Raw genomic sequence first — 23,739 nt, forward strand, 5'->3', positions numbered from 1 at the left:
GTAACAGTATTGTTCTAGCAAATGAGCATAAAAGCTTTTCAGTGATGCTGTAAGGCATACATGCTGTCTTTTTTTTCCCTTGTAGGCCTGTTGACTGGGGCTGCTTTTAACCCTTTCATGTTTGCAGAGAATGCAACTGTGTGACAGTAACTGAACACTGGTCCAAAGTCTTTCCTAAAGGTCAAGGTTCACCAGGTGAGATATGATATTTTGAGCATGGATTTAAGTATTTATTTGAAGATCCATTCAGACACAGACCGACAGTGGATTGGTACCCTGGAGATAATATTGGGTTTAGAATGGAGAAGAAATACTCGTAATGTTCTCCCAGTCTAGTGGGATTAGGGTGACTGTACGATGGTATTGCTATCCAGACGAAATGAGAATGACTTCATGAAATCGCGTGTGTCTCGTCATTTAGAAGAGTCAGGCCTGGAAAGAAGCAAGTTTAGAGGATGGTAGGCGTCAGGGCCTTGTGGAGAACGCACTGTTTTGCATAAGACTAAAGCAGTATACATGTAGCCTTTTCCCGATGATTACAAAAACAGGAAGGACTTCGCCAAATCGAGGCAGCCTCACCACCTTTTTTGGGATTTGAGAAGTCTGAAGGTAGATTTGCCTTTTGTTCATTCATCACCTTTCTTTTACCTTGCTCTCTCTGTTAACCTGAAAGGTTTTTCACTGCGAGTCAAGTGGTGGAATGGCTTTTATTGATTTTGGGAGCTGTTGACGGTGAGTTTGCCACTGGATTATTTGTGGCATACATTTTAATATGGAATCCTAATGCGGGACCAGGAAGAAAGCGGGTAGTCTGGTTTCACCTGTAAAAAGATGCCTGTTAACTCGAAGCTTTACAGCAGTGGACGGTGGAAAATGTCTAATGCCTTAAGAGATAGCAGTTAGATTGGAGCTGGCATTTTTATGCACCCTCCAGAAGCAGAGGTTTCAGAGAGGCGGAGGAGAAAGCAGTAATGAGTGTAGCCAAGTGAAGAACAAAGGCAGCGTGAGCTTACAGGGGAACACTAAACATTTTGCCTTGGGGTTCCTTGTGCAAAGAACTTCCACTTCCCCAAACAGGAAACCAGCAGCTCCAGAATCACATCCAATATGATGTCATCAGCAGATAGAACTGCTTCTGTCTTCTGGTTTGGTAAAAAAAAAAAAAAAGTACAGTCAAGAGGAGCTCATAGAAGACATGATTGAAAATAAATTTCTCTTCCACTTTGAAGGGGGCATTTTGTTCCTTTTCGCGGTCAGCTGAACAGAGCGAGCCTTTGCAGGAATGCCGAGGATCTTAGAATTGGTTGTGTGCTGGCAGTTAGTTGGTGGGCAGAATATCTGCAGTGGAGGGTGTCAAGTATGCGAGGGTTTTTATTGTGAAAATGTTTTTCATACGAATGCAGAGCAATCCAGTGTGTGGAGAGAACAGGCAAAGGGAAACAGGGGTGCATGGTTAGCTCAGAACACTTGGTGCAGCATTTAAGGGAGAGAGAGACGTAATCTCAGACTGGTATACCAGTACATAGCTTACGTGGGGGAACAGAGTTCTTTACAAATCATTGTGCTCAATCGGTTTTCAGTTCCCCACCGTTCCGACTGGCAGAGGTGCTGTGTCAGAGCGTGGGCAGAAATCTGCTTGCGAAGCAGACCCCAGTCCACGTTGCGTGATGTGCTGCCCCTGCTTTTTTTTGGTGTCAGCTAAAACTCGGACGGTTAATATGATAAACTTTAATTAGCTCAATACAAGAAGCCGTTTTATAATTTAGTCCCTCACTCCTGCCTTTGGAAAGTCACTGATTTTTATTTAACGTTGACTGCTACTCCCTTTCAAGGACTCTTTCCTGATAAAGCGTTTTAAAAGCCCTTTCTGTAAGGCTTTGCATGTCTCAGAATGTTCTGGTTTACTCTCTGTGGTTTTTAGCTCTGTTCCTCCCCCCCTCTCTTCCCTCCCCCAGAAGCCTCTTGGAAAATAGCATTTGTTTTGCATTTAGGCCGGTCTTTCCAGCTGCAAATGCAGCATGAGGTTGGAGAGCTGGTTCTCCAGGGCAGTAATCAGGGAGCTCATCTTGGATTGAGGTCTGACTCAGGTGGCGAGCTCATGCTGAGGTATAACAATGTGGCAGGCCTAGGTCCCTTGGGAGAGGATCAGAGTTTTCTGGCTTGGGAATGTGAATGTGAGTGTGCAGGACAAGTCGCAGCATTAGCATTCTCTTTCTTGGAAGAGCCAGGAGGGAACAGGGTGGCACCTATCCTTAGAGCTGGGGCCTGTTTGTTGCTGTCGCTTTTGCCTTGGGGGCAGCCACACCTGGAGCTCGGGAGCCCATCGCCTGGTGGGGACTGTTGGCGGTCACCCTCTCTGGAAGAGGAATGTGTGGGTTTGGCTGAAGAGGGTACCCTGGAAAGAAAGTGTCACTTGTGTATTGAAACTTTGCTTGTTTTTGTCAATTGGCTATTTAGAGTAATTTTTTCCATGTTAAAAAACCTCGGATCCAGGGCTTTTAGAACTGAGCCTCCTGGTTCAGGAGGACTCCTGCTCTCTCTTTTTTTACCCTCTGTTGTCACAAAGAGATTCCCCGCCCCCACTCACCTTGATTCCTTTTTAAAGGAGGAAGGAGGTATCAACATGTAAATGGAATGTTCTGCTTGGACTTTTGACTAGGATGGATTAGAATTTTAGGATCTGTAGTCTCCCATCCCCTTTATTTCTTCCCTTGAAATGCTTTTGTGGGCATTGCTGTGGGGGTACAGTCTGTCTTCTTTTGGTTTTGAATAGCCCTCCCCATATCCTTGGTAGAATTCCACCAGGCTGTGCACAGCCGGAGCAGGGGCTACTCTGATGAACTTCACAAAGGTTGCCAGTACTTGGGGGACTGGGAAGAAGGTCTGAGGTCGCTGCCTCTGCATTCCGCTAACATCTTCCTAATCAATACAGTTCAGTCACAAGGAAACAATGACAGCAGCTGTGGAAAATGCTAAGGAAAGTCACACCTTTGTGTTAATTATATTTAGGGGGATGATCTTTAACCAAGTCATGATTCCATGAAACATTTTTGGTTTTCGAATTTACATGCAGTAAAATTTACTCTATGGTGTACAGTTCTCTGGGTTTCGACAAGTATATATATTGCTGTGTATCCGCCACCGCTATCCATAATGAGGAATGGTTCCATTGCCCCCGAAACTTTCCTCCTGCTCCCCCTTTGCAGTCAGACTCTTCTTCCTGTCCCAACCCCCTGGCAGGCCCTGGTTTGTTCTGGCCCTGTGTTTGGCCTTTTCCAGAACGTCACACAAATGGCTTCTTTCACTTAGCAAAGCACCTTTGAGATTCATCCGTGTTACTGCGTGTATCCATTCTTGGTGGTTCTTTATTGCCAACTTGTAGACCAGTGTAGGGATGTGTCACAGTTTTTTATACATTCGCTGGTTGGAGGACATTAGGGCCCCCGCCCCCGCCCCCCAGTGTTTGGTGGTTGTGAATAAAGCTGCTGTCAACATTTGCATACAGATTTTTGTCTGAACACTATGTTTTTATGTCTCTTAAGGTAAAAAATACTTAGGAGTGGGATGGTTGGGTCATATGGTAAGTACATAAGAATTACAAGTTCGAATGAAAATAAATTCAGCTCGTTGTAGCTCACAAAAAAGATCTGGCCTCGTGAGCTGCAGCTTAGACGTCCCAAGTAAGAGATTGTAGAAGACGTTATCTGATGACACACGACGGATGCGCGGATAGGCCACTCTCTAACAGGATGGCGTGCTTTATAACCCAGAACTAATCAGAATTAGCTAAAAAGTGGAAACAAAAAACTGCAAGTGGTAAAATCTCCTTCATTTCCTACAGCAATTATTTTTAATCTCTTCAGAGACATCTGGCAGTTTAATTTTTACACGTCTTCAGGTTCAGCGAAACACCAAACAATAATAGAGTCAAAGTTTTGGAAAGTGGTACCAAAGATCTTTGTTGAAATCTTAGTTGTGTAAACAACTAAATCATAATTTGTCTTATTTATTGACTGCCAAAACGGTGGTGGTATTTTAACATTCGAAGTTATTCAGCTTTCGTGCCTTTTAAGGAAATGAAAATGTTTAAGCAATCTCAAGGCAATGAAGTAGGTAGATTTTGGGAACTTTTTTTTCAGAGGGTAAAATAGTGTTCAGGATTGGGAAGAGCAAATAGACCTGAGGTTATGGTAATATGGAGGGAGGGGCCCGAGAAGGGGGGAGCCATTGTTAAATTGGGGATTATTTCTCCACTTAGCAGATACTTACCGAGTGTTTACCGAGCACCGGATGTTGTGCGAGGCACCGCTAGTACCAAAGGAAAAGGGCTCCAGAGGAAAATCTAGTGGGAAGTAGCCAGCAGATGCTATGACAGGAATGTGAGCAGAGGCCACCTAATGCCGGGCGAGGGAGGAGCCCCCGAAGCAGTGGCTTCTGAGCCGAATTGTGAATGACCAGTAGGAATATGTAAGTCAGGGGCAGAGACTGGGGGAAGAGCACGAGAGGCCACCGGGGCGGCACATGGAAGGGCCCGCAGGGAGCCTGGTGTTGCCAGCAGGGGTGGGGGGGAGGGGCGGGGGAGAATGGAGGAAACTTAGGAGGCAGTCAAGGGCCAGACTTTGAAGGTCATTTTGTAGAGCCCGCTCAAGAATGGACTTTTTTTGTGTAGGCAGTTTAGGCAGAAAAGACTTACTTTTAATGACAAAGGTAAGTCATTACCTTTGGGGCAGTACCGTGAGGATGGAATGCAGGCTGTTCAGGCTGGGGGGGGTGGGGTGGGCGGGTTGCAAATGATGGGACCACCACAGCAGAGAGGAGGGGCTTGACCCCAGGTGTGTCTGTGGGGTGGCGTGGTGGGTGGCGACCGCTTCAGGTGGCAGGTGCTGCCTGATGGGATACGGGGCACGATGGAGGAAGAGCGATAGAGGCCCTTGAGGTTACTTGCTGCTCGTTGTTTCCGTCTGTGAGTTTCCGAATGCAGAAGGCAGAATACATTCGAAGGGTGTGGGCGGGTGGGGGGGCTTGATACAGTGAGTTCAGGTTTGGGTTGAGTTGCCCAGATCTCCCAGATCTCCGTCTCCCAGATCTAGAGGTCTAGATTGGGAGAACTTAGCATAGCACAGAGATGATAAAAGAGAGACGTAAGAGTTTCAGGTCTCATACGATAATGGATTATATAGTAAAAACCATGAGTGAAGTGTGGGGGTGCTGAAGAACGTAAGACGCACGTTTCAGGAAGTTGGAGGGCCAAGCATTTCCAGAAGGCAGAAAATATTAGAAGCTAACCCATGTAGGTACTGCAGTCTGTCGTGGCGGGCCTTTCCATGTGTTCTGTCATTTCACACCGAAACAGTGAGATGGACTATATACTGTAATTCCCATGATGCAGGTCGGGGAGGCAGCCAGAGAGCCCGGCCAGGATCTGCCAGCTCATCGACGGCACTAGAGGCAGAATTTAGAGCTTGCACCTTACCACTAGGCTGTTCTGCCTTGGGGGAGCACATTTTGTGGTTATGGGGAACCCGCGGAAGGTGTCTAATGGGGTGGAGGTGAGGGGGAGGAGTCCGAGAGAGGGCCCAGGTAAGTGCTAAACTGCACTGACGATGTTTCAGGTCAGAAGTGGCAGCCGGCCCACGTAATGGGGGAGGGGTGGAGGTGAGGTGGAGTGGGGGGTTTTGGGTCACAGTAAAGGCCTTGGTTTTCCTGATTTTAGTCATCACAGGAGAATCTGTATCTACACCAGAGACGGTGCTGAAAATAGCATGTTGAAAAGACAAACGTTTTTCCTGGGACCAGGCTGAGGATACACGTTGGAAGGGAGAAGGAACAAAGAGATGTTTTTGTTTTAGTCTTTGAAAGAGATGAGAAAATAAAAGTAAATGGAAAGTGGTGTTGAGAAATATCTTTTGTTCTAAAAATAAACATAGTTTAAAGGATTTTTTGCATCGTCTTCTATAGACCAGTGGTTCTAAATTCTGTTTTATAATGGCAGGGGAGGGGGGTGGAGCAAATTCTGCTTCATCTATATCTGGAGGCAAATTAGTAACTTTTAGACAAACTCAGAGTAGACTTTTTAGTGGACTCACGTGTTCCCTCCTAGGCAGGCTCCAGTCCAGGGTTCGTATTGTTTTGTTTTCAGTCAGATATCATTGCAGCTTTACATACACGGAGATTCCAGGCACGTTGGCGGATTCTTAGAGGCCTAAAGATAAAATCAAGGTGCAGTTCTTGAATGTTTTCTCAGCTCAGCCTTTTCTTTTTAGAAGGTAAACTCCTGCCTTCCACGGGCTGACTCATGAGTCCGGTAATGGGTATTGATTTTGATCGTTTTCTTCTGCGAGGAACACATTCTTTCTAGGGATCTGAATGGTGAGAATTAGACTGCAGAAGAACTTACTAGGTTAGGAAATTCAAAGCCCCGTGGATAGGTATATTTCAGGTACTTACAGTGACCGCCTTGTTGTCTGCAGCGAGCCCATGTCAGGTGGAGGGGAAGGGGTCACCCCGTGGCTGGTAGCGGGTTTGCAGTTAGAACCCAGCACTCTGGGCTCATAACGCCGGGCCGTTGTGTCGTTGCTTTCCGCCTTCCAAAATTTACGGTATGTTTCGATGGTATATAAATCAGCAAATATTTGTAACACTTCTATCACGTGACTCTGAAAACCATGAGTTATTTGGACTGAGCCTCACACAGGCAGGTGCTCACCGATAAGCCAGCCCTTCACGCTGTTGCTGATTTAACGCAGCGAGAGCGGGAGAGGTAGTTTGAGGTTTGTAGCTTGAGAACCGACTGTGCTTAGTATTCTAGTTAAATCCGGGGGGGTAAGGCCATGGAGATTCTCACTTGCCTTTGCCTAGCCCTCGAGGATATAAATCTTTGTTCTGCCACCGACTAACTGTGGGACCTTGAGCAAGTTACTTAAATTCCAAGCGATACTTTTCTTGAGTTTTTTAGTATTAAATGCATGTGAAGGTGCTCAGCAGAGTGCCTGGTATGTAATCAGTCTTACTCATTCTGTGTTCCTCAGCCCCCTGTTTTTGGGGACAGACCTTTGCCTGTCATTCTTTTTTTTTCTGTCTTGGTGTTGTTTCTCCTGTCCTTCCTTTGATTTCATTTATAATTAGATTTTTTTTGGGGGGGGAGGGGCATGGAAACACACACAGTGAGTGTCTCCTGCCTTGTCCATAGGTCTTCACTTACAGCTGCCCGTGTTCTGCTTAAAAGTGGGTGAAACGTAGGCATCGGGGTAGCATCCTTGTTCCTACCTGGCTGTGCGTCCATTTGTAGGTGGAAGATCTGGGACGAACAGTCTTATCCTTCAGCTGTCTCCGCTTCTAGGAAAATCCAGCCCAGTCGGTGAGTGGCTATAGTCTAGATGGTCTGTCTATTGGTGTGATTTATGTTGAACAGATTTCAAAAACAAACAGCTTGATTGTGGAAATAAGGCGGGTCGGCCAATGCCTCTCATCTGTCCCTGTCCCTTGGCATTTTGCTTCCCACGTTTGCTCAACTGACCATATATTTGTTTCTTGCCCACTGGGTTTGGTGGTGATAGAAGACTGAGTGGAAAAGGCTCCCAGGGTCTGGGGATAACCATTTTGTGTCTAGAACTGCTCCGTCCAGTATGGTAGGCACCAGCCACGTGAAGCCGTCGCGCACTCGCGGTGCGGCTAATTGAGATGAGCTGTGAGCATAGCCTCTACACCAGGTTTTGAAGACTCACATAGAAAAAAAGGCTGTAATGGATCATTAAAAGATTTTCGTATGGATTACATTTGGAATGCCGGGATACTGGAAACTAGGGACCCAGGTCATCATCATGCACTCGGCTCCCTGTGTTCTTTACGGTTGTCTCTGTGCCTCTCCCTTTGTAAAACTGCATTCTCTGTCACGGGACATTCTCTCACCTGGCAAACATGGCTGTCCCACAGCCCTTAACATTTCCATGTCCTCATGTAAACAGGGAAACGACACCTGTATTTCTTAGCCCCACTTCCGGTTCTCAAGACCAAAGATCTCAGTGGGCCTGGCCTAATCAGCTGCGGCTCGTGGGGCAGGGTTGCTACTAACCCTAAATGGGTGACAGTAAGTAGTTTGCAGTGGGCTCGTGAGACATCCCCTGAGGGAGGAGGGGTCTACTGCAGTAGGAATCATAAGTTAGATGCGATGAGCTGGCTAGTCGAGGCAGTCCTCGTTTTGCAATGCAGTGCTTCGGAGAGAATGTCCTCGCCGTAAGAGCAAAATCTGGTAATTGCCTTTTTGTTCAAACATCAGCAAAGCCCTTGAGTGAACGAGTAAAGGCAACGAGAACTGATTTACACGTGTTTATTAGTGAAGGTGAACAAACTGGAGGCGGAAAGGGAGGGGCCGCCTTTTTGCAGAATACGTTCTTGTTAACATATGAAAATAACATTGTTGACCAACTGTTGGTTTTTTTCAGTGGTAGGGTGGGTTTTCCTTGGTTGGTGCCTACAGCCTAGAGCACAGAATTGCTGTCTGACTACACTGTTTGGGGAGTGCAGTCTGTAGCTTTGCCTTGGTTCATTATTGTCAGAAAATAACTTACCCGTGAGTGAATTACATTTGTCTCCTTAGTATTTACACTACTTTCCGACATGCTTACTTGGGTTCCAGGGAAGCGGGGGCAGGGGGGAAGAATACACAAAAGGAGAGATTGGATCTAAGTAGAGGTTCCGGTAAAGATAAATTTGGGGTCGAATTGTGAAAAAGAGGGATGGAGCTTGGTTAAAAGAGAAAGATGATCCAAGGAGGAAAATGTCGGAGGAGTTTAACATGAGAGGAAGATGTGCAGAGGATGTCGAGCACAGCTGTCTGGCTAGGACAGAGATTTTGAGCCAGGAAATGATGAAAAACGAGTCTCAAGGAAGATTAGCTCAAGGTGCCTTGGTCAGCCTGGGAAGGTGCAGCTAAGGGAAGCTGTCTGTTCGGGGCCGCTTTTGATTTCTGAGTGGTCAGGTCTCACAGTAACCTTGACAGGTCGGTGATCTTCACTTATTTTCTGCCTGAGGAATTTGAGGCTCCTTAGTGCAGGAGCTGGCTTCCACACCTGGGTCTTTCTGACCTTGAAGCATGTACCTTTTTTTTTACCATTCTTCGATGTAGCAGCCAAACTGTATGAGCTGTTTAGTGTGTAGAAATGGAATCTTTTCCCTATTTTCTATTTATTCAGAATCACAAAAACAATATACTTAGCTTTCAGTATTTGCTCCATAAATGCATAGGAAATGCTGATTGAGTAATGTCTTGGACTGAGACACCAGAGGTAAGAAATTTGGCCAGAAGGCTGGAGAAATTGTTCATGCCCAATGTCTAGGGTCTCATGGGTGCACAGATAGTATTTAAAGACCTCTCGTAGATACGAATGTGTGTGCGAGCGTGCACGTGTGCACGCATGTGTGTGTGTTTGAGGCCCCTCATAGGTATATATCTTTTTGGCAAAGTGCAAGTCTGGTTTATCTGGCCAATGTTAATTTTGGGAAAGATGAAACACATAGTTTAGCAGTTGAGTAATAATAATTAGGCTTTAGTGGTTTTGATGTAGATGACTCACAGAGTTTAAAAAAATTTCTGTTCCTCTAATCTTGAGCATTAGGATGTTGTTGACCTCTGTTGGAGTTTCAAATTTAGCTGTAACTTCTTTGGTTACACAGTGCTCTAATTTCAGGTCATTGAGGATAGGAAAAATTTGTTCTGCATCTGTTGTGCTGCTTAGGAGACCTCGCTGGGCTGCCTTCCTCAAGAGGCACTTCAGCTAAGAGTGTTCATTGTTATATCCCACGCGGTTGTTGGGGATTCTGAAGGCATCTGGCTTGTTATCATCACCTATTTGGGAGCATCAGAGTTGTGGCTTAATTTCTTCCAGGGCTTTCTCTGTGCCGGAATCCGATGGCTGACCTTGTTTTCATGTTACAGTCACTCACATTACTAAGTGCTTATTACTGTATTCTGGGTAATGTGGTGAGCACCTACCTGGATAGTTTGTTTAATCCTCACAGTAACTCCATGAGGTAGATCTTATTTCTATTTCATACTAGAGAGAACAAGCTTAAAGAAGTCCAGTAACTCGCTTGGCTTCTTACAAAGGGAAGAGTGAGAACTCACTCCATTCTGTCTTACTGCAAAGCCCACGCTCTGAGCCACTGCAATGTACTGTGGTTTGCAGGTATCATTTTTATAGCTAATCGGTGGAAGGCTCAAATATCTTTGAGGTTCGTAGCCACTGCCTCTGGGTCAACCAATTACTTCTCCTGTTGTCATGATCTAGGAGGCATTTCTTGCTCGTTCCATGACACTGATGTGGCCTGGCTACCGAAAGTAGGTAAACATGAAGAGATACCTTGCTCCCTCTCCTGGTTTTTCTTCCTGTACCGTACGTGTGTGTGCCTACTTGTGCGCATGTGCAGTTTCCAACATTGGTAGCTTCCTTTTGCCAGTACTCACAGAACCAGTCAAACAAGGTTTTTGCAGTCATTTTTATGGCATTAGAGTTACGGCAGAGACCCTTTAGAAATACTTGTCATTGTTCTTTCTCCATATTTGGGGATTTGTTCCCTTGGGCTGATACAGCGGTGCCCCTGGGGAGGAACGACCAGGAAAAACGTGGAGTCAGAGAGTCGTCCTGGGCGGCAGGAGGCATCTCCTCCTTACTCTACTCCTGAAGGCACTCTGTTTCCTAATCTCACCTCCCAAGGAGAATGAATACTTTCTTAACGTTGTTCCAAGTGTGTCTCAGAGATGTCTCACCCTGAAAGCTTCCAGCTTTACAGCAGCTCAGGTGGCTCTCCCCGCCTGGATCCCCAGGATTGAAGGTTCACACTGAAGGTTCACATCAGCACTTGCAAGTTCAGAGAAGCCTCGAGAAAAGAAAGCTGTGTGCGTGCGTGCGTGCGTGCGTGTGTGCGCGTGTGTGTGTGTGTGTGTGTGTGTGTGTATTTAACACGTGTTTCCCAGATGCTTAGGCTGCAGAATCCCTTCTTCCCCCTTTTTGGTGCAAAGTTTAGCAACAGGAGGAGTGTTCCTGGGTGAACCTTGGCCCTGACTGTGATGGAATTAATGAAGCGTGAGGGAGGGCCTCAGAGGAAGAGGGGAGAACTTCCTCCACTCTCCCCCCCCTTCCTAGAAGACAGCGATTGACAAAATGTTGTCATTCATTCTCTGTTTTTCTGTTTTCCACCTACCCCAGGAAGAGAGCTTTTAATTCAATGAGTTTATTTTTAAAGTCAGCAGCCAGTATGCATAACTTTGGGGGGGGGGTGCCCTCAGTCCAATTTTGTAGATGAAAGTACTGCATTCTATGATTCCCAACGTGTTCGAAGTGAAGTTGGTGACCAGTGAGAATTGTTTAGAGATTCGGCGATGGCGTCATTCTGGAGACGGCAGAGGAGTCGCGGTAACTGTAACCATGGGGGAAGCCTATGGGGGGCACCCATTCGTCCACAGCCGTCCACAGCTGTCCGCACCCGTCCTCAGCAGCCGGGCGGGAGCAGTGACTTGCCATCCTGTCCATGCTCAAAGGCCCTGGTGTGGAGGACGGAGGGATGCGGGTTCATCGTGAGTTTAGGAGGCTCAGGTCGTGGTGGGAGGAGGGCCGGACGGTAAGGGGAGTCTCCGTTCACTTAGAGCAGCACCGCTGACGTTTGAGGCTGGGTCATTCTTTGTCGTGGGGGTATCCTATGCATTCTAGGGTGCTTAGTGCCATCCCTGGTCTCTACTCACTAACCCCCTCCCCTCCCCCACCAAGTTGTGTGACAACCGGAAATGCCTCTGAACATGGCTAAGTATCAGTGGTGGTCAGGGTGGTGAGGGGGTGAGATCACCCCAGTTGAGAACGGGCTTAAAGCCTGTAGCAAGAACGGTACTTCCAAACTTCCGGGGAGTGAAATTCCGGAAGAGAGACCGCCCAAGGACGCACGCAGGCGTCGCTGAGCTGGAGGTCCCCAGGAAGTGGCGAAGACCCTTCGGCTGCGCGTTTGCTCGTCCACGTTTCCTGATGCTGGACGTCTCAGAAATGTTTGCGAATACTTTAAATTTAGCACCTAAGACAAAGGAAAATTACTGGTAAAATGAGTAAGGAGACAGCTAAAGTAGAGCTGCTGGTTTGGTGGGAGGCTGGAGTGTCGTCTGTGCAGAAGTTTAGAAGGCTTATTCAGGTGACAAAGGAAAAATACGTTGAGGTTCCCCTTTCTATACACAAAGTAGCTCTTCTAAAGTAGCAAATCTGTACTTTGGATCAAACTACCATGGTGGAGATGCGACTAAAAAGTGTAGTGTTTATAAAATGACAAAAGAATGCTTCCAAAGCCTTTTGAGTTTTCCTAAACCAGGAATCCTTTGGTTTTAACATTAATAAGTAACTTCTTGGTTTAGAGATATTGGAATTCACCAACATTGCTTTAAGAAAAAAGAGGCAGTTTGTATCCAACAGTAAAGGAATTTAGATTTTTTTTTTTTCTGGCTTTCTCATAGCGAAGCTATTTGAATAACCCACTTGAAGCAGAGGCCGTAATGAATTTTCCTGAAGTTTATTAATGGTGACAGGTTTAGCCCAGACCCTTTCAGTATTTCTCATTGACAAATTAGTAAATTGCCAGCACAAAAGTCTTTCAGTTAAAAGAATGTATATCCAGTGGGAAATAGAGCTTGTGCAAAAGTAACCTTTGACAGAATTGCCAGGATTGATGATTTTGACTATCCCCAAGTTCACAGGAAATTTAAACTTCCGTCTACTTCCCTGTAGGTATGAGATTTTGAAAATGCACATTCACACTTAGGTAGATGAACTTTGAAAACCATTTTCCCTTGTCAAAATATTCGATGTGCATCCTGAGCCTTTCTATGAATTTTACATATATATATTGTATATATCTATATGTATAGACATAACAGTGCAATATTCTTATGTTAAAATTTTAATGTAGCATATATATTGTTTTATGACTTGATTTTTTTTTTTTACCACTAAACAGTGTGTCCTGATTGTTCCACATCAGTATTTGTAATAGCTCTACCTTACTTTTAATGACTGCATAGTACTCTATAGAAAGATGTGTCATAAACAAGCAAATGTACTTAACACTATTAAAAATGGTGAAGATGGTAAATGTTACGCTACATGCATTTTATCACAACTAAAAAAAAGAATGTGCCATAATTGATGTGTTCATTTCCCTACTGGTAAACATTTACATGTTTCCCCAGTGTTCTGCCGTATTACAAATAACGACACCAAATGCGTTTATACAGATGCCCCTCACTTTGGAAGATTTTGTTTCTTTGCTTTTAAAACATTGCCCCGGTGCCCTCAGATCAGTGACATGTCGTCCAGATACATCAACTAGGGTCCTGGTCCTTTTTTTCTATGGGAATAACCAAGGAAAGTACAGGATTTTTCTTTCTGGACTTTTAAGAAATTTTTGTTTGTGAGGGTGCTGTCGGAGAGAGGGAATCCTGCAGCGATCTTAGCCGACTGATGGTTTTCTTTCATTTAGCTGGTAACTCAGTGGGGGCCTGGACAAGCCCTGCCTTGAGCACCTTTTTACTGTCACACACCAAGATATCTGCAGAGATGGTCTGTCTGCCCAGGGAGATTACCTAGTTCCCAGAGGCATTCCTAGAGGTGAAATGAAGGACGCCCCGCAGCCAGATAACTAACTGGGTTAGGCGGCTTATTCCAGAATGTGGTCGTGGGCTGGGAGCAGGCTCTGGGCAGAGCTCAGCCAGCTGTTCAGATCTGTGTGCAACCATTTGGTGTTTAGTTAACTCTAGCGTCTGCGTCTAATTTTTTTTAGCTGAGCCATCTTTTTAAATGCTAACCCAAGGGCAGTCCTGCCCTTTAAATTTACATTCTGCTTTCTAAAGAAAAACACGGGGCAGGTATTTTTGGAAGCTTTGTATATTCAGTAAGTAGATATTCACTGTTCAAGAACCTTAGTACTCAGGGCAAGTCAGCACAATTCTATTTTTGACTCTCAAGCAAGAAAAAGAAAACATTGGTCATGTGGATTGACTGGAGTTGCTTAATTTGGGTACGTTCGATGCTGGTTTGGTCTCAGGGTGACCGAGCACTCTGCATCTCATGGGTGGGCAAGGTGGTCTGGTGGGAGAAGACAGAGATAAAGCAAGGCGGGCGGGGCCTGTCACCTTACATCCGGGCCTCCACCGAAAACCACACAGCCAAGCAAGCAGAAGCCACGAGCTTGAGCAGGGGTTTCTGTGTCCTGGGGGACGAGCCAGTATTGCGAGCTGTGGCGAAAGTGACCTCTCCCAAATCTGAGTCCCTCTCTGAATGCTGGGGTGGGCCGCGGTTAGTCCCACTTCCTGAGGAAGCGACTGAGGCGGCCGGCTGTGTGAAAGCTGCTTCTCCCAGGAGTCCCACGGGGCCAGAGGAGCAGAAATCACACGCTGTGTGATTGTCCCTTAAGCCAGGGGGCTTTGGCACTGAAGGAGCCCTCCACAAAGGGTCTTTCTGTTAGGTTAGCGCTGTGCTTTCAAAAATGATTTCTTACTGCTCTGCTACTCTGGATGTCCTATACCCTGGGAAATCGGAGCCTTAGACAGAGAGAACTTTATGTCCTCCTTAAAGAACTTTCTGGAATTACGTTCTGAACTAAGTTATGAAAAATCCATATATTTGACTCGAATGATACAACACAGTCTTCGTGGGATATTTAATTTTGTGCAAGCAGATTCAGGCTAAACCTCAGTAGTTCATTAATAGAGGAAAATGAAAACTGGGCATTTTGGAACTTGCATGTGATTTTACCAAAGTACAAATGAAAAGTAAATATTAAATCATTCAACTCCACGTGACAGTAAAGAACCGCTTCAAATGTCTCCTATCATGACGCAACACCATGCATTTCTAATTGTAAAAATACGTCATCAAATATTTTCATTTTGAGTTTTGTTTTTTTTTAATGGGAATGTGTATGATTCAAACGTTTCCTTCTCCTTTTCTCTTGTTTTCAGCATGCTGTAGACCACATTTTCTCTTTCCTTGGTTTTCCAAACTTCCTTCTCAAGCATTTAGGTAATACATAAGAGTGAAAAGCTCTGAGGTTAGGGAGGAGGAGGTGGCCCAACTCCTTCCGGGCTCCCCGTTTCCACGTAGCTGCTGCCGTAGAGAGGGGAGTCTTTTCAGGGTGCACCTTAAACCCATCAGGTTGTCTTTCTTGAGCCATGTGACATATGTCCCCATGTTATATCTTTTTCTTCATGTTACTTTTACTTGCCTCTTCCTATCTATCTTTTTTTTTTTCCCCTGTAAAATCCATTTATTAAAAAAACAGCACTGACACTGACTTGTGCATTCTACTTAAAAGGACGCTTTTCCGGAAGTGGATCGAGTGCTTAAGAAATTCTAAGTAACATTCCGCGCTGACCTTTGTCAGCGCTTAACTGTTAGAACCTGGGCTCCTCCAAACGCTGGACGGCCCTGGGCCTCCGCCCCAGCTACCTCCTCCCAGCTCTTCTTTCCTGGAAGAGTGGTTGTCGCCTCTGATGGCTTAGTTGTTGTTGTTGTTGTTCTGTCGTTTAACTACACCTAGGATCCGCTTGCTGAAATCCCCATGACTCTGAATTGCACTATTAAAGGCATTTTTTCCCTCTCTCGCCCCTTCTCTTCAAAAATTTAAAATAACAAAAAGTATGATTAATTAGATATCAAGGACTACCTATAGGGTTAGCAGCCTCTGTTTGAAATGCGAATGTCTCTGCATGTCCCTCCCCCTCCCTCTCCCTCTAGTAGGTAAATGGCTCCTTCCCTCCTTTTCAGAGGATCTTGGGAGGGACCCTCGTACATTTAAAAATCATCATATAAGACAGATTATGCGCTATAAATGGGATCAAAAATTTTCTTATTCTTGATTTTGGTTTTGATCTGTGTTTTTGCATACGTTTTAAGGCTTTTCACCAGAAATGAGAATTAGTAACAGTTTTGACTACAGATCACCTAAGAAAGTTGCCTGGCTACTTGATTCTGCCTTGCCAAGCCTTTCTTGTGGACCAGTTTCTTTTTCATCCCGGCCCGAGGCGGTGTTACCTGCTGGCCTAACCAGTTTTCCCCCTCTCCTGAGGCTTGATGAGCCTTTGGGTTCGCACTTTCCTTGAGTTGCGGGAAGTAATTTACTGTTTAGATAAGATTTCCTTCAGGCTAAGAACTAACCCTTGGGACAATGAAAGTAAAAGTTCTGAAATATCGGGCATATGGATAAATATAGATCCTTATCCATAGGCGAGCCTAGCATACCGTGAAATCAAGAGTGGTCTCCCGACGGATGGAATGATTGACGTTTTCTGAGACATGTTAAACATAAGGGGTATACTTTAAGGGCACGAGTCGATGATTTTAATGTCTTTCCCTCCTCTTTCATTTATCACATGAGCTGAAAATACACCTTCAAAAAAAAAATCTTCCAAATTTTCAAGCAAATGGGTGAAACTCAACACTGTGTCTTAAAGGTTATTATTATTATTTTTTTTGAAGTGTTCTTATTTTTACAAGAATTCTTGAAGGAACGCCTCTGGTGGTTTCTTGCTTTGGCAGAATTTCTCTGGAAAATATCAAAATCTAAAATTAAAAGTGTATTCTTGAACAAGCGTATGCGTCGAGTTAACGCGGACATATGTCTGTGATATGATGGAAACACATAGACATAGATGTCTGTGATATACTGCTGAACGTAAAAAAGTCTATTCTGTTAAAATCCTGTGTGTGTCTGTTTATGATTATGCATGTGGAAGTTTGTGTCCCGAATGTTGTCAGAGCTCATCTCTGTTGCTTACACTTCTGGGTTGCAGAGTATTTTGGCACAAGGCATACACTACTCTTATAATGAAAAATGTTTTTAAATTCTAGGAATGGAAGAGAGGTATTTTGAATAAATGACAGCCTGTTGGCTAAATAAAGCTCTTTTCAAAGATGCTACCTGGGCATTCAAGTTAAGACTGACTCTAAAGGAACGGTGTGCACACAGATTGTGGTTATATTGGCTAGAGAGCCCCCTGACGGGGCTCTGAGAGAGGCAGAGGAGGCGGTTGCCATCACGTACCAAAGAACTCACACGTTCTGCTGGTGGACGAAGTGATGAGGCTCTTGACTGATCGTTTCTGTAGCGCCCGGTACACAGAAAGTCTTAAGAAATGCCTGTTTACAAACTGAGAGCAAGGTGGTTGTTCCAGATCTTCAAATCAGCAGTTTTTGATTTGTCCTTCAAAGGAAAAAAGAGGAATGATTTAGGAGTTTCCGTGAGTTCCTGAATATCTATTGTGGAATAAGTTAGCATTCAGAAATGAGCTAATTGAGAAGCTGTATATATTTTTGGATCTAAGTGCTTATTAATATATTAGAACTGCCCAAAGACCTTGCTTACCTGCGAAATGGTCAAGTTTACTATTTGTTTATCTCGAAAGGGTTTGGCTTATGCTTGTCATGTCTGTAAGCCAGAGAGCAGTGATAGCACTTTTTTACTTAACTGTGGATCAGCTGAGTGGTTCTAGGATATCCTGATTTTTCTGGGACGCCCCCAGAGTGTTCACCAGATTTATTGTGGTCCTTAAGTTGTCCTCTATTTACCGCCTTCGGTAGTGGGATAGAAGAACTATTTCCTTTGGTTCCAACTCGAACCACTTAGGAGAGATGCTCCGTAGCCCACCTCTGTCTGGCCGGTACCTTCACAGTGGATTGTTACCATCTTCTTGTCGTTACAGCCCATCATTTGTCTAATCATTCTCAGCAGTTTTGCAAAAGAAGCATAAATATTTGATTTTTATCATAGAAAGCCTTTCCTGTGTCTAGGAAGGGTTTAAATAATAAGTGAAAATAATTTTCTCATTCTCAAATCCAATAAACCGTGGCTGGTTCTGGGTATTAATTTTCGAGACTTTAAGATTATTGACTTCCTTATTCTCCTCTAAGGAATTAATCATTTGCTGTTTCTGTGGTTTTGATTTTCCTTCTGCCCATTTCCCTTACTTTGACTTGAAGTCTTTCCCAATTGTCAGGAGCTCCTTGGGGTTTTATGAACAGAAGTAGCCTATCAACTTTTTCTAGATATTTTGGCAGTTTTATCTAGGATAATATTGTGCCCTACCTTGAATATTTTATAAACTAATGTTCATTAAGGTTTTAGGGGCTGTTGGAATCATAAAAGATGCATTGTGGGACTTGGAGAAAAGTTAACATCCCACAGGAAAGGCCCAAAAGAAATTGCCTCTTCTTCCCCCACATCCCAGTGGCACTGGGCCAGTAGACAGAGGCTCTGGGTTTTCTGTGTAAATTGTCACTAAAGTTTGACCCAAATTGGATTGTCTAACAGGGCGTGCCAGTGACAGCGGGTATTGGTGGCCCTCTACGGAAGAGTAGATATGTTCTGGATGCCCGACCATCTCTGCTTTGTCTGTGTTTTTGTGATGATGTCTCCTTGTTAACTGCAAAGCAATGGACTCATTTCTTGAAGGTGGTAGTTCCCAAAAGGGACATAGCACCTCTGAGATGCTCTTAGAAGGAAAAAACGGGTCTGGAGATCAAATAGATTTGGTAAACATTAGATCTCCAAATCCGTCTTTGAGGTTTATAATGCACGTTACTATATTAATGGGGATGAAGATTTGGGGAAGTCTTGTGGTAAGGAAACCAGTTAAAACTTTGTTTAACCATTAGACCCTAGAATCTTCTTCCTTCCCTCCAAATATCTGTAAACAGGGACAGTCGTGGGAAACGGTGATGTAGAGAGGTTTTGGAGCTGCCTCTCGCCAGCTCGCCGGCCCATTGTATGTGCCTCTTCTCAGCCCACTAGTGACATATTAGTTGCTTGAAATGTATTATTGTGGGAGTATTTAAATCACAGAAATGACTAAACACTAACAGTTGGGGTTCCCCACCCCTCCGACCGCGGGGTCTTAACAGATCGCTAACACTCTGCTGATGTCTGTCACGCCGTTTGCTTGGAGATGTCACACCGAGGGTACCGCACATTGAACACATTTCTAAAATTCACTTGTCTTCCCTGTTCAGTGTAGCAGGTTTTCGTTTTCGTTTTTTTTAAATTGTGGTAAAACATCCATAATAGTTTTCACATTAACCATTCCTAAGTCTACGATTCCATGACGTTAAACACATCAGCCTCAACAAACCGTTTTTATCGCCCCCCCCCCCCCCCAGCAAAAACTATGAGTCACCGAAACAGTAACACTCCCTCTCCACCTCCCCCAGCCCCGAGAACCTCTATTCTACTTTACTGTCTCCATGAATTTGCCTGGTCTGGGCACCTCACCGAAGCGGAGAGTGCAGCAGTTGTTACCTGGCGGGTCTGGTGTGCCCGGGCGGAGACGCCCTGACACCTGGGGTGGGGTGGCGGGAGGTGGGGGTTCGCTGCACACGCGCCTGGGACGTCTTCAGCCGTGTGCGTCTGCGTGCGGATGCCTTTTTATCCCTCTCCCCCGGTGCAGACTTCGTTCCTTATAAATGTAATCTGTGAACCTCCTCACATCCTTTAGAGGTATTACACGAAATAAAACGACGCATCGTGTATGTGTGTAAACAGTGAAAAGGCCAGTACATTGGACGGATTGAAAACGGTTGGAATTAATCAGAGAGTTGTCTTCAGGAGGCTTCAAATGGGAGGAAGATAGACTAGGAGTCGAACAGATGAAGATAAACCAGCCAAAGAACAAGTTGGGAGACGAGGTCCCGGCCCTGTGTGACCTCGCATGTTGAAATGGGCCGCGTGGTTAGCTAGAGACATAAAAGGCTGCACGGACTACATTCTTCAAAGGCCATGGTTGTGTTCTTGGGTCAGGTCTTGGGTTGTAAGCCTTTTTATTCCTTCTGGCCACCACCCCCCCTCCCCTCCCCACCTCCTCCCTCCCTGCCTCCTCCCTCCAGGCCCGATTTGAATAGAAACAGAAAATTCTCTGGGTTAGGATTTCTCTTTGATACTGGTCCTGGTCTAAGGGGGACTTGTTATTGACATTTTATTATGCGTGCTCTTAGAGTTGGTAAGTTTGAAGGAACAGTTCAGCTGTGTCTGAATTAAATAAATATTTTTATAAGCTGTGTACTTTTCTGGAATATAGATAACTGAAAGTAGTCGAATGCTGAAAGTTTTTCTTCACCCTTTTTTTCCTTTCCTTTATATTTAAAGTCACTGAGTAAGGGTCTTCTAAATACATTGAGGCTGGGAAAAAGAGACCTAAAAAGACAAGTGTATTTAAAAGTTATTTTTGAACGTTCATGAAACCTAATTTTGCAGTCAAAAATGACCGTTTCTGGATTTTCAGTAATATCAGTTATATATATTCAGTTATATTTTCTCACAAGTAATGGAATTTGCTATTTTTCACTGTAAACAGTTTTGGACCTCACTAAGTATAGTAACTATTTTCTTACTGGGACAGATTTGCATTTGCATTAGGAAAAGCCCTGAGTCCCTTTCATGCTTTTTTGTAGAAATGAGGCTTGAGGAGCAGAGCGATTAGTAAGTTGTTTACATTGAGTTAATAGAGGTGTAATTGATTGTTACTTATCTATTTTTAACAGTTTTAACTTTTTGTTAAAGTAGTACATGTACGTAGATTTTAAAAAATCAAACATTTTCCTGTCCTTACTCCTGTAGGCAGTTAACTTCATCTCTTTAATCTGTTCTTCTGTTCTTATTTCTAAATAATGCACCTTGCTAAATTTGGACTTTCATTTGAGCTGTTACCACCCGACACTCTCTCGTGATGGAGGTAATGAGTCTATGCTATGGAGCAAAGGGTCTGGGTTCCGTTCCATCCTTTCCTGTTTACTGGCCATATGTCTTTGAGCAAGATACTTAACATTTCTCTTCCTAATATATAAAGCAGTAATAATAATAATTAATAATAAATAATAATAATAATAATAATAATAATGGCCACCAGGCTTGCCATTAATGCTGCAGGGCCTGGGGCAAGGGTGCAAATGGAGACCAGATGGCTAAATATTTTAAAAGGTATAATGAAATATTTAAAAGTTATATTTAAATATTTAAAAGGTATATACCATATGCCTAAATATTTAAAAGGGTTAAATCAAGCTGTATATATGGCCAGGCCCCTTCTCCCACCAAGGCAGGGCCTTGCCAGCTCCTGAGGTGTCTCTCAAGACCCAGAGTCTGAGACACCCTCGTCCTTGCCTCAGCCCTGTGAGACTTGAGTGACAGCAGGACTCTAGCCCGGGAGGAAGCTGGGCCTGGACCCACGGAACCTGGCCGCAGACTGAGCAGCTCACGGTTCCCAGGGCGCCCGGATGGTTGTTTTCCATCCAGGATGCCTTTCTTGAACTTCTGCCACACCTAACTTTTCTGACAGAGATTTACAGGCAGTTGTAAGCACCTCCCCAAATCCATACCATCTGTGCAGGGGGAATCGGGGAGCTCAGGCACCCCAGGGCAGAGGCTGTGATACACACACACCACCTCCCCCTTCCCCTGTCTCTTTCCCGTAATTCCCATTTACTCAGCCAGTTTCCAAAATTAAACAAACAAACAAAACTTTCCTGAGAGACTGAAAAGAAAAAAATAACCCTGTGTTCTATAGTCTTTTAGATAAATGGGTTGTTGCAACCCAGGCCCCAGGCAGAGGCTCCATCCCTTTGGTGGCAAAGGTACCGAGTGCCGCTTTGGCAGGTGGGGACTCGTGTTCACACAGGCCACGGCCCTTCAAATAGCACCTGGGCACAGCCAGTCCTATGCAGTTGTTTGTTCTACTCCTGACATTTTTGGTGTCCTGTAATTTTGCTATGGTGTGGACTTTTTTCATTTGATCAGGGTTAGAGGGTTGCCAGATTTACCAGACAAAAAAATACAAGATGCCCAGATAAACAGTGGAACATACTTACACTAAAAGATTAATCGTTGTTTATCTGAAATTCAGATTTAACTGGGCATCCTGTGTTTTATCTGGCAGCCCAGTGAGGGCCCTTTCAATCCCAGACTTGGCTCCTTTAGTCTTGGGAGATAGTCCCGTATTTTTTCTTTGATAATGTCCTCTCTGCGTTTTCTCTTCCTGAAACCCTCTTATTAGTCAGAGGTTGGACCAACTGGATTGAACTTTTAATTTTCATGCCTTTTCTCTCCTATTGTTTAGCTCACTTTTCTAGTTCTACTTTCTGGGAGAGAGCCTGATTTCCTTGACTTTATTATTTTTTTTAACCTATTTAATCTTCTATTTGAGTTATTAATATTTATTACTTCTAAAGTTCCTTCCTGTGTTTTGGGTGCTTCTTCATAACTTCCTGCTTTTCTTTTTCTCTGAAGATACTAATTATGTATACATTTTTCTACTCTTTGCGGCAGCTCTGTCCTCTTTTTTTTTTTTTTTATTTTTTGGTTTATTTTGGTCTCTCGTGTTGGAGGCTTTCCCACAGGTCTGGCGATGTTATTTAAGGGTGAGGCTGTGAAAATCTGATCGGAAGCTCTGCCTGCCTGCACAGGTGAGACTTGTCCTTTGGGGGGCTTCTCTGTGATCATTCATCAAGTTGGGCTCTTTCTTGAGGGGCCTCACAAGTCAGCGCCTGGACGCCTTTCACTGGAGCTTTCATTTCTTAGGGTGCCCATTGATCCTCCTGCCTGAGGCCTAAGCTTGGCTCGTGGCCTGAGAGGTGGAGGAAATGGAAGGGCTGGCTTTCTGTCCCACACCTCGCTCCGCGGCTCGGACAACCCGGAGAACTTTCCTCTTGCCCTTCCCTCGCTGTCGCGGGTTGCAGAGGGTCAGGGGCGTCACGCAAGGGCTCTGTGCACTGACATCTAGCCATCCGTGGTGCAGGCCCCACCTCGCCGCCTCCTCCCGGGCCTGAGCTGCGTCGGAGCCGTTTCCGCAGGAATGACGGTCCTCCATCCCCACGGCCGCCCCCCGCCAGGCCCTTGACTTTGCCGAACCAGCTGCCACTCTCCCTTTTCCCACAACTTAATTGGTGACTCACGTTGCCTTCGACTCCATTCTCACCGCCCTGTCCTTTGGGCAGATAGTATTTTTTTTTTTTTTTGGTAACACCTTTATTGAGATACAAGTCACATATTATACAATTCACCCATTTATAGTGTACAGCGCGTGGTTTTTAGTTTAGTCACCGAGTCGTGTAACCATCTCCAGTCGATTTTAGGACCTTTTCATCGCCTCAGAAAGAAACCCTGTTCCTTCTAGCCGTCACTCCCCCGTCCTCCCAGCCCCCCAGCCCTCGGCAACCACAAGCCTCGCTCTCTACATATTTGCCTATTTTTATCTTTTTAAAAATACTTTTAATGTCATCTTTGTGAAATTTCAGGAGCTTGTGGATTCAGTCAGCATTCTTTCATGGCGAGTTTTTGCCACGTATAAAATAGTGAAATACCGAAAACATCCTGCCTATTTCTCTCCCTCTGTACTCTGAGGGGACCGACCGAGGTGCCACCTCCGACAGACGGGGGAATTTTCCTTTGTTTTCTCTCCCTCTCCCTTCCTCCATTCCCGTATTTAATGTCTCCGCTTCTGGTCTGTGGGAGCAGAGACTCGCCGAGCCCAGATCGGCGGCCTTCCTGTCCACTCGGCTTGTCGCGTCTGTCAGGGGTCCGAAGAGCGGTGGGTCGTCCAGGGCGGTTGTCCCGGGAGCTGCCTTGCCTGCCCTTGCATCCGGGCCTCCGAGGGTCGCGGGGGCTGAGGAAGTGGCGGCCGTGTGCGGCGTGGAGCTAGACCTTCCTGTCGGGGACGCGCACATCTAA

The 23,739-nt window shown here is 45.0% G+C and overlaps 1 protein-coding gene across 19 annotated transcripts in view; it reads left to right on the forward strand.

The window, feature by feature from the left end:
- Positions 1 to 23,739, forward strand: part of ZNF532 (zinc finger protein 532) — an 89,974-nt gene that overhangs the window by 2,727 nt on the left and 63,508 nt on the right. For 9 of the 19 annotated variants that reach the window (XM_016129148.2, XM_016129152.2, XM_036230092.1 and 6 more), the window contains one exon: positions 86 to 195. The exons of 6 other annotated variants lie outside the window; for them this stretch is intronic. The gene's annotated coding sequence lies outside the window, so the exon portion shown is untranslated. Of the gene's footprint in view, positions 1 to 6; positions 196 to 4,258; positions 4,468 to 7,311; positions 7,358 to 23,739 lie in introns of those variants that run through there. 4 more of the 19 variants (XM_016129144.2, XM_016129146.2, XM_036230096.1 and 1 more) reach the window with 4 other exon arrangements.

The sequence above is a fragment of the Rousettus aegyptiacus genome, unplaced genomic scaffold (genome assembly GCF_014176215.1).
Source record: "Rousettus aegyptiacus isolate mRouAeg1 unplaced genomic scaffold, mRouAeg1.p scaffold_m13_p_12, whole genome shotgun sequence".
NCBI lineage: Eukaryota > Metazoa > Chordata > Mammalia > Chiroptera > Pteropodidae > Rousettus > Rousettus aegyptiacus.